General features: G+C 41.5%; 1 long non-coding RNA gene across 1 annotated transcript; it reads right to left on the minus strand.

The window, feature by feature from the left end:
- Positions 1-1,333: 1,333 nt before the first annotated feature.
- LOC108445609 lies at positions 1,334-9,759 on the minus strand. Its single transcript, XR_001860544.1, has 2 exons — positions 8,596-9,759; positions 1,334-1,467 (listed from the first exon to the last, which is right to left on the minus strand). It is a non-coding gene; the product is annotated as an uncharacterized LOC108445609 (long non-coding RNA).
- Positions 9,760-9,942: the final 183 nt, after the last annotated feature.

The raw sequence follows: 9,942 nt of genomic DNA on the forward strand, positions 1-9,942 counted from the left end.
TTCCAGTCTCTTCTCTGAGCTGCCCTACCCCCGTTTTCAGTAATGTTCTTCCTCTTCAATAGCTACCAAGAACAACCTTCAGCAGCTTTTCCCAGCAGTCAGAGTGCTCGCTCTGTTTTTCCTGCTCCCATGAATATCTCTGCTCAAGCAAAGCTGTGCTGCTGCCCTTCATTCCAGAGAGCATGAATCATCTCAACTTTGTATATTTCTGTACCTATCTATATAAAGCCAATAAGGATGGGGTGGTTCCAGTTTTGTTAGGCTTCAGGCCAATTCCAGAGTATGTAAAGTTTAATATTCTATGGATTGCACGCAAAGAAAAGAGTTTTGTTTAATAAGAGAAGGCACAGGGTCAGCTCTTCCCCGTGTCTCTTGTCCCCTGGTCTAATTTTTCTTCACATTAATTGTGCTAACTTTTTTTCATCAAGGAAAGCATGAGTTGGCCTATGGAAAAAATAACTGTCTTGTCCCTGCTTTTCTTCAACCTCCTGTTAGGGAAACACTTTGGGAGTGGTGATGGAATATTCTTGTTGTGCCTGTTGCCACTGTACCGCAGCATCTTCGCTGCTAAAACCTGGAGGGAAGAGCTCCCACTTCTGCAGCTGTGAGGCAGGTTCTCCTGGGTTCACAGGTTGAGCAGAACAAAAGAGCTGGAAGCTGCTTCCTCATGAAGATAGGGCTTTTTTGTCTGATTTGTTTTAAAGGGAGAAATTAATTGTTTGGAGGCCATAAAAGTATTTTGACTATCTGATGCTTCCAGAAGAAGGTGGTCTGTAGAGCTGCATCTGTTCGGAGCTGGCTCAGTAGCTGTCTCTGGGGAGGAAGGCAGAAGTCATCTGGCACAAAACACTCTGCACAACTGAAAATGACAAACTTCTCATTCTTATGAAATGAGTCCTGGCACAGTTAATATACACACAGAGCAGTCATCAGTGTTGTTCACTTCCAATCCCTGCAAATTGCTCAATGATTTCTTCAAGACTTGCTGAGGTAAGGAGTGAGAGGGCCAGGAGAAGGCTTGAGGTAGTGGAGACTCAGGATCATGTTACACAGATGGGGTCCCTGTGCTAAGTAAGATGTTAAACTCGGGAGTCTAAGACCTCAGACACTGGAGACTGAAAAAGTTCTTGATTAACAGATGGTAGAAGACTGTAGATTTCATTTAGTGCTGTTGTAAAGTCGTGGCTTCTAACCTCTTGCAGCATGTAAACCTTAAATGTTTCACCTCTGTAAGTGATCTAGCAGATAAGGGCTTTTTCTTAATCATTCTTTTTCAGACTTGTAGCAATGGCTGATACTTCTTAGACAAAGCATTTTGTTGCTTTTCAGTTGCTTTTCTGTCTTAGGGGACATGTTGAAAATGAAACTCCAGTCAAACTGAATACCTTCAACATGAAAGATCCTTGCGTTTGTGTAACGCTTCATCCCTTGGAATGACTTCTTTTTGTTTAAATTCATGTGTTTAACCTGTTGGATACAAAATTGTTAAATGAATTGGGGCAGTTTCATCAAGCTGTTGGATGTGAACTCATGAGCATAAGTGGCTTCCCAGAGGTACTTTGGAAGGTGATTTTAGGAATACTCATAAAATGCATTATTTCTTCACAGTGTTGATTCAATAGCCCATTCTCTCATGCCAGTGCATGAACTTTGAAGCGTTATTTTACATTTTCTGAGTGTTTCTTAACTCTGTTTTCAGTATATGTGGTGGTGTTAATTGTGAACTGCTAACCAGGATCAGACTTGCATTGAGGTTTTGATACCACTAGGATTTCTTACAGACATAGTGTTCTCAGAAGTAGCTGAATAATTAATAGAAACAGTTCACTTACAAGATAAACTGGTTACACTTCTTATCAGAAACTTCATGCGTAATTTAGAAATGGTTAAATATAAAACCTGCTGATGTTATGTTAATAGTTCTTTAAATCATCTGTTGTAGGCATGTGTGATCATAAGTAGAAGGTAACAGAGGGTTGTTTGCTGTCGTTTTAAAACCTGAAGTACTTAAAGATTCCACCAGCCATTTATGAGCCCTTTGTAAAGTGCATTATGAATATAATCTTGGAGATTGTGACTTAAGGCCCTTGGCTATTCAATCACTCTCTTGCTTTGAACTTTGCTTTTCTATCCTGATAAAGGAGGGCATTCCCATCTTGTTCAGAACAGAAAAACCTGCAAGTGTTTTTTGATTCAAGCAACAAGATAGTGAAAAGCTTTCTTGATTATGCAGATTTTGCATTGACTTTCAGGTTGAGTACAGTTTATCTCAAGAGGATTTTCTTTGGTTTTTAAGTGATCCATAAATTGCAAGTTTTGTGGGCAATGGAACAGCCCTTTACTTAGGGTACTTAGGGTACCCTATGTCCAGGGACAAGAACTGGCCTGTGTCCATTTCAGGAAGGGTGCCTGAGGTCAGGCAGCTGAATGAAAACTGTCACTGGAGAGCTGAGTAGCCGAGCTGTTGGTAATTGAGTTCTGCCCATCCGAACTTCACAGTCACGCCTCGCAGGGCTGCTTGGAGGCAAAGGGCAATCAAACACACATTGTCAGCCTTTCCACCACTGGGTACCTCTTCATCCTCACTTATAGCTCCAATGAGTTTCAAAAGAGGTTCATATTGCACAGTAGTGCAATATTGCTGCGGTAGTATAGTTTTGTACAAGAGGTAACAGCTGTATGGTTTTGTATATGGTGTTATTTTAGAGCAGTGAAGTATTTGACAGTACCTGCTGAAATTTGGTACATGCTTATGAAAGAAATACTCATTAATTAAGAAGGACTTCATAAGATTCTCAAGTGAGTGTCTCTTCATGATTAGCAGAAAAAGACTGAAGATTCTCAGAACCTTCAGACAAGATCCTCAGTTTAAGGATGCATTACTCAGCCAAAACAATGTATTGGACCCAAGTATAAATACACTTCCAGTATGAACATTGATCAAACAGATGCAGCCTGGGAGGATGATATATTGATATTCATTCTTGTGGATTGTGTTAGAAAGGGACTGGTCAGGCCTTGCAAGATGCTGAACACCTTTCTGATATTGTAGCACTGCAACCAGCAGGTCAGACCAGGATTGCCAGTGCTGTTCTCGACATCTGCTATGTTTTGCCTTTTCTTTTTTTTAAACTGCTGGAGTGTTCTTTTATTTTAAATGTTGTTGTCATTGCCTAGAATTAAAGTGGAACACATTTTATGTGAAGAGGATAGTTCAAGCAGGGAAATGTATGTCTTTCTATGTCAATATTGTGCCTCCCAGACACAGACCATTGTCTTAGATTCTCATTCACTTCAGTTGCTGCTGAAGCGCATTGCTGGACTGTCTGCCTCATGATTAATTAATTGCTTTTAATTTTGTAAGACTGCAGTTATGGGTTTGTGGACTCAGGTCCTTTATGTGAGACACTACTGGGTCTGATGCGCATTTTCAGCCAATGTGTAGGCATTTTTACACTCTGATTTAATTGTTGATGAGGTGGATGTTCAAATGACACTAGAATCTGTGAGAGGAGACATTTCAGCTCTCAGTCTATATCCATGATGGGGAAGTTTAGAGACTTGTCCGCAGAGCCCAGCTAAAACCAGGGGAGTAGGTTACTTTAACTGCAGTCCCATCTAAAAGATCGTGGATTCAGGAGAAGCAGATACTGAACACCTGTACAACTCCACAGAGGTGGCCTATTCAAGATCCAGCTCTAAAATAATCTGGGTATGGACCAAAATTCTAGCACAGAAATGGATCTTTCTGTTCTAATTCTAGATGGAGTCACCAGGCTGGGAGGATGTAGTTTGATCTGCCAGTCAGGAATACTGCATTCATTGATTTCAGTAGCCAGGCATAGAAAATGGGTTTTAAAATGTGTAAGGCTGAGAGGCAAAGACCTCTGCACTAATCTGGTGAGTTCAGCACAAAAGCTTGGTACTGCATGAGGTTTGGTTTGGTTTGGTTGTGGGTTTGGTTTTGTTTCATGAGGTAATATGAAACAATGCATTGCTTTCTGTAAGCTTTCTAGGACATTCTTGAACATGTGTTGCTTTCAAACCATTAGGAAAAAAACATGTTGAAGCCATGTTAGCTTATTAGAGCTTTTCATCTGTGCAGACTGCACAGGCAGCTTGTGAAGAAGTCAGGATGCCAGACCCAGACCTATTTGTTTTCTGTAGCTGCAGAATATGATTTAAATATGGCATTACTGGCTGGCCCATTTTTGAAGTTGCTGCCAATTAATTTGCTATACACATAATTTTCTTAAAACTTCAACAGTGCAACCTGGGTGCACATTCTAGCTTGAGTTACATGGTTTTAATTTGTTGAATAAACTCCAGTAGATGCTCTGTTAGGAATACAATATTTACAGATATCATTTGTGTGTTACTTAATGAGGTATAACCCAAGTCATCACCATGCAGTTCAGAAATAGAAGGCAACAGCTGTAATACTGAGAAGGAGATGCAGGTCACTAGTTCAAACCTTGAGATTAAAGGGATGACTTTTACCCTACTGTCTTTACTTTGTCATGCTTGCTATAAGTAGATGTCAAGGCCCTCTGGTTTATAAACCACTGAGCTTATATTTCTCTTGTCTTATTTTAATTATTTTTATTTTTAGTTAGTGAATCTGATCATTTTCCTCTGCTGATATTTAAGTCTTACTGACTTAAGTGGAAACAGGATTTCCTGTGGTGATTAAAACCACAGGTGCTAGGATTAAGGAAGGCCTTTTTTTCAGTGACACATAGACTAAAACTGGAATGATACAGAGAAGATTAGTGTGGCATCCTCAAGGCTGACAAGCAGGTTTGAGAAAGCACTTGAGGGAATCAAACTCCAAGAGGTGTAACCATGGGGCAACTTTTCTGGCAAAGTTTTTATGAAGACTTGAATCTTAACTGATTCAAAGCTGGAAATTGGCTGTTGGAAGCAGAAACCTCTTTGGATGCAGCGCTAATGTGTGCAGCCTTTATAGAAAATGTGTATGTTTGTAGAATAGTGGGTTTAGGCTACTGATGCTTCCCTAGACCCCCTAATGTCTGGCTGTACTCTGTGGCGGCAGGGTGCAACTTTACTGGCGAGAAGCTATTTTAGGAGTTCTAAAATCCAAGCCATGTAAAATGGTGATGTTCCTTTCTGTCCCCTTTCCCTCTTATCCACAAGACTTTTTTTTTTTTTTTTGGAGAGTGGGGAATTATTCTGAGGGTCAACTGTAATATCTCAGCACTTCCTGAACATTCCCCTTTCTTTCAGATTTTAGTCATTCTGGCTTGAGGTGTCCTGTCTAAAGTTCCAGTGTTGTTGTTTTGGGGTTTTTTTTGGTGGTCTTTGGTACAGTTTTTGGGGGGTTAATTGCATTCTAGATGTCTTTTATTAAGGTGCAGTTTTAAACACAGACTATACACTGTTGTGTGGACATTACAGCTTTGTGTTCTTACTTGATGGTGATGATGCCATTCCATAAGTTCACAGAGATCACACCCAAATGGCTTTTTGGATCAGATTCTGTTGACTGCTCTTGTGACTGTTTCCCCTGAAATTATTAAATCTATTTGTAGGAATGAGGATTTTTTATATATATATAGATATGTATGTATGAATACATATATTTATAAATACACAAAAATGTGTGTGTCTATAAATACATATAAAAATAAAAGTTCTTATTCCTGTTATATATTTTACATTTGTTCTATATATATATAAAATACGTTCTGGTTCACACAAATAAATTCTCTCCTTTTATATATATCAGAAACATACCTTTGGTTTGCAAGTTGACAAGTAGTTACATATGTATATATGGGTAGCAGTCTTGCGTGTCAAACAGCATGTTCTATAAAGTAGCCTTTATCTTCTGGAACATGAGTGCTGCAGGAATGGGCTGTGGTTGTGTGAAATGCAATCCTGGGGCAGTGGGGCTGCTTGTGTTAGTAAGGTCAGCAGGGTTTGCTCTCAAATTCACCCAGGCGTTACAGCGCACACTAATGAAATGTGCAGCACAGAGGTATGGACTTCTACTTCGCTAAGGATAATAAACAGTAAAATCTAAGGTTTTATTATAGTATATATTACAATTTTCCATTATTTGTCATCTCCTCTTTGCCTCACCTTTATTAGGTGCCACCTTGGCTCTCCGAGTTGAACCTTTATACGTGTATTTTTATAAAAAGGAGAATTCAAAAGTTTTTTTCCCGAGCACCCTGCATCAGAATGACTGAGATTCTACACGACCGCAGTTATGGCTGCAGATTTCTTTGCGTGCCACAAAGAATTAATTGTGCAATCATCCTACACTCGTCATCAGTGTGAGAATTTACAAAAGTCACCTCTTAACTTTTAAAAGTTATTCCTCTTCCAACAATGTTCTTTAGTTTATGAAATGTGACCAGCCACCTTACTTAATGACCTGGTCGTCAGCAGTTTCAGAAAGATTATTGCCTTTGTATTTTGCACAGCACATTTGCGTATAACCAAAACAATCTAAAAAGAAACCACAAATTGTAAAATCCTGACCACGTAATTTCTAACTTAATAGGAAACATGAAACCTTTACGTTTAGTGAAGTAACTTTCCAGGTGTCCCTGTTTTTCTAATAAATAGTTACTGTTTATTAGAAAAAATGAATATATAAAAAAGACAGTATTGTATTGAATTAAAAGCTCCAAAACAGATAAGTTCTGTTCCTTCCCCATATGCATGCTAAGGACCTACTCCCACTTCTTGACTTACAAAGCCTCCACTAACAGCAGCCTCCCAGGACAAGGCCATTTCATAGAGGCACAGGGAAGAGATAAGTGTGAGTTGACCCTCAGTGTGATAATCCCAGCAGCTTTTGAAACTAACAGGTAGTCATCAATAAAAGCTATTTTGGAATGAATAAAAACCATTAAGCTTTGCAAGATAAAATACAGAGCCATAATTGGGATAATACATCAGTCACAAAAATTAACAGTAGAATGTAGAAGCTGTGTAAAAGGTCATACTATAATTGCATTCTGATGATATAACACTTTATCCTGCAGTTTGGTTCTGTCATTTCTGACAATTTTTGATTTCCTCTTGTGTGTGTTCCTCACTTTAGCAAGGTAAAGATGACACCTGTTTGAGTCTAGTTTGCAGGATTTCTATGGCAAAAAAAAGCCTCCTTAAATGTGCAGGGGGGAGATTTTAGAAATAAGATCAGGTCTATCATGATGTGTATATTCCAGGTATTTTCCGGTTCGATTACATAATGGAAAGTTGATGTTTATGAATATGGATGTGTATTTGAATGATGTGGCTAGCATGTAGGTGTCCCTTCCTGGAGCAAACTGGAGCAGCTCAGGCATGTGTGGTGGGCTCCTGCAGCTGCTGGGGATTTAGCCCAAGTGGCCAGGGCTTTTGGAATGGAGTATGCATGCCTGGGAAGTTCTGCATGGCAAAAACATCACCATGGTGACATCCGGAAGTTTAAGGGGAATCCAGCTTTGCTGCAGTCTTAAGGCAAAATGGAGACATGCACCTGGGTAAGCCTGACACCCTATGTCCACACTAAAAGGGTCAGAAGAGAAGCAAAGGGTTTTTCCCAGATGAGAACAAACCCAAGATTTATCTTAATTCTTTTTTTTTTTTCCCCTAGATGGTCTAAAAGACACTGAGGAATCATTGCCAAATCGGAAGGAATCCCAGCAACTTTCAAAATCTCATCGGACTGGTTTGCTGTCAGCCTGGCTGGATCTCTGGCAGCTCACATGGAGGGCTTCTCTGGAGCTTGGACCTCCTGCAGATCTGTGGGCAGCCTGGCCAGCTGAGCACTGCACACATGGGGATTGATGGCCTCCAGCAGAGCATCCCTAAGGCTTCAGGGTTTGTGAAAGACACTGCAAAGTTTGGGTTGGTTGGTTTTTTGGTTTTTTTCCCCACCAATAATAAACTTTCAAGGATCAAAACACTTTGTAACCTGGAGGGTTGTATCTGCAGAGGGATATCCTGAGAGATGGTGGGAAGTTCCCTGCATGAGGAGGGTGTCCAGCACTGTCCCAGTCACTGCTCTGAAACCCTGGAGGTGAGTGGCATGCAGAGCCAAGTGTTACAGGGCTGTAGTTGCTGTATAAGGAATTTCTTCATGGTTTCAGCTGTAGCTCTTGGAGGAAATAATTTAATAACCCTTTTCTTTAGAAGTATTTGTGGTTGAGGTACCTCATGTAACAGAGCTGATTCCTCAGCTGGCTAGCAGTGGAGCTGTGAGATGTAACAGCTCGAGGAACTGTCCCCTTGGTTTTGTACAGGTGTGCTGCAGAAGTGAAACCAGCTGAGTCTACATGTTGAGCTTGCTTGTTTATTTGAGTAATTTTGGAAACATTGCCATTCCTGACACTGCAGCTGTGTTTTTGAGGTCAGTAGGAGCAGGACATTGACATGTACGGCATAGAAGAGTGATGTTGTGGCAGAGACGTTTAATCTGGCCTTGCAGGAATTCATGGATTTAAGTGGAAAGCACTATTAACTCTTGCATCATGAGGATGCAATCTTGGTTGTGTGTGCAGGGCTGTACATACCCACATGCTGGTAAAGAATGAAGAGTAAGTTTACTTTCAGAGTCTGTGTGTGTACACATACCTGTCAAAAATATGTTTTCTTAGCTCCTCCATCTCTCGGACAGCGTCATCATTCCTGGTACCCACAGCAGTCCGAGGTTAGCTGGCCGTGTTGGTGCAAGATTCCCCTGCAGCAGACCCTGCCAAGGCAAACAGCATGTGGCAGCTCCGTGCTGCTGGGTGCCTCCATCACCCCAGCACACAGCCACAGCTGCTCACAGGAAGCACTTTTCCTTGCTGGGAAGGAAAAACTCGCATTGAATTTGGGGACTGGCATTCTCCAGCTTTGGAAAACAGTCGAAAATTTTGCAAAAAGAAGATGGTTCCTGAGGTGTGGTTAGCTGGAGGAAGTCTTTGGTGGTGTTTGGCTGGTTTGTGTCTTACATGATTCTCTGTGTGCTTCCAGGTCCCAGTCATGCTACCTCCTTTCTCTTGTGGGTGTTTACCCATAATACCACTGGCAATGGCCAAGGTGTTCTTGGGAACACCCATGGTCCTTTGACTACCTCTTCTACATCCTTCTTCATCTCTGAAAATAAACTAGAGTTTCTTCAAAAACACTTGCCCCACTTAGGATGATGTTATTGGAAACTTCTGGCAAGTAAAATCTGTGATAATTTAATTCAGAAGGGAATGTAGGGCTAAAATGGGTGGGAGTAAAGAAAAAGGCTACTTGATCACTTTTTAAAGTTAATGTACAGCGGTGATAAATGAACTGTAAAGGAAAAGCTTTATGGCATTAGGTTGAGGGATGCCTAGTAGACTGTAGAGTGATTTCCCTAGGGCAGAGTAGGGTATGGATGGAGCCTGTGATGTTTGTTGTGGCCAAAAGAGGCAGCGGAAAAATTGAATTACAGGCATAGCCAAAGCATTTGGGGCTTGAGAGTTTCTGTCAAGTGCAGATGAGGATGTATTTGCACGCTTCTGACAGGAGAGGAGACCTCGGCGAAGGAGCAAATCCTCCTCATCTGTCGTCTCTCCTTCCTTGGCCGGTAGTACCGATTACCAAGGTGTCCGGGGAGCAGCGAGAATTGTCCAAAGCACACTTGAAGTGAAACTGAGGGGCAGTGCCAAGGAGCGTACTGTGCCAGAGCAGCGGGCAGAGCTGCCCCGTAACCTTGAACAGGAACGCGTCTGAGCGGTGTCCAAGAGGCGTGTTATTCTTCCTCTACCGCCAGAGTGCTATTTGGCCCAATTACTTTAATAATAGGTGCAAGAAGCACTAAAGCCTTTATTTAAAAAAGAAATAAAACAAAAGCCTGACAGGACTTGGTTTTTCTTCTCGGCTCCGGGCTGCCTCCCCTCTCCTCGCCCCGGGGTGAGGCACCTCGGCAGCGGCCGGGCTGTGGCGAGTCCCGCGCCGGTGGCG

The sequence above is a fragment of the Corvus brachyrhynchos genome, unplaced genomic scaffold (genome assembly GCF_000691975.1).
Source record: "Corvus brachyrhynchos isolate BGI_N302 unplaced genomic scaffold, ASM69197v1 scaffold101, whole genome shotgun sequence".
NCBI classification, from domain to species: Eukaryota; Metazoa; Chordata; class Aves; order Passeriformes; family Corvidae; genus Corvus; species Corvus brachyrhynchos.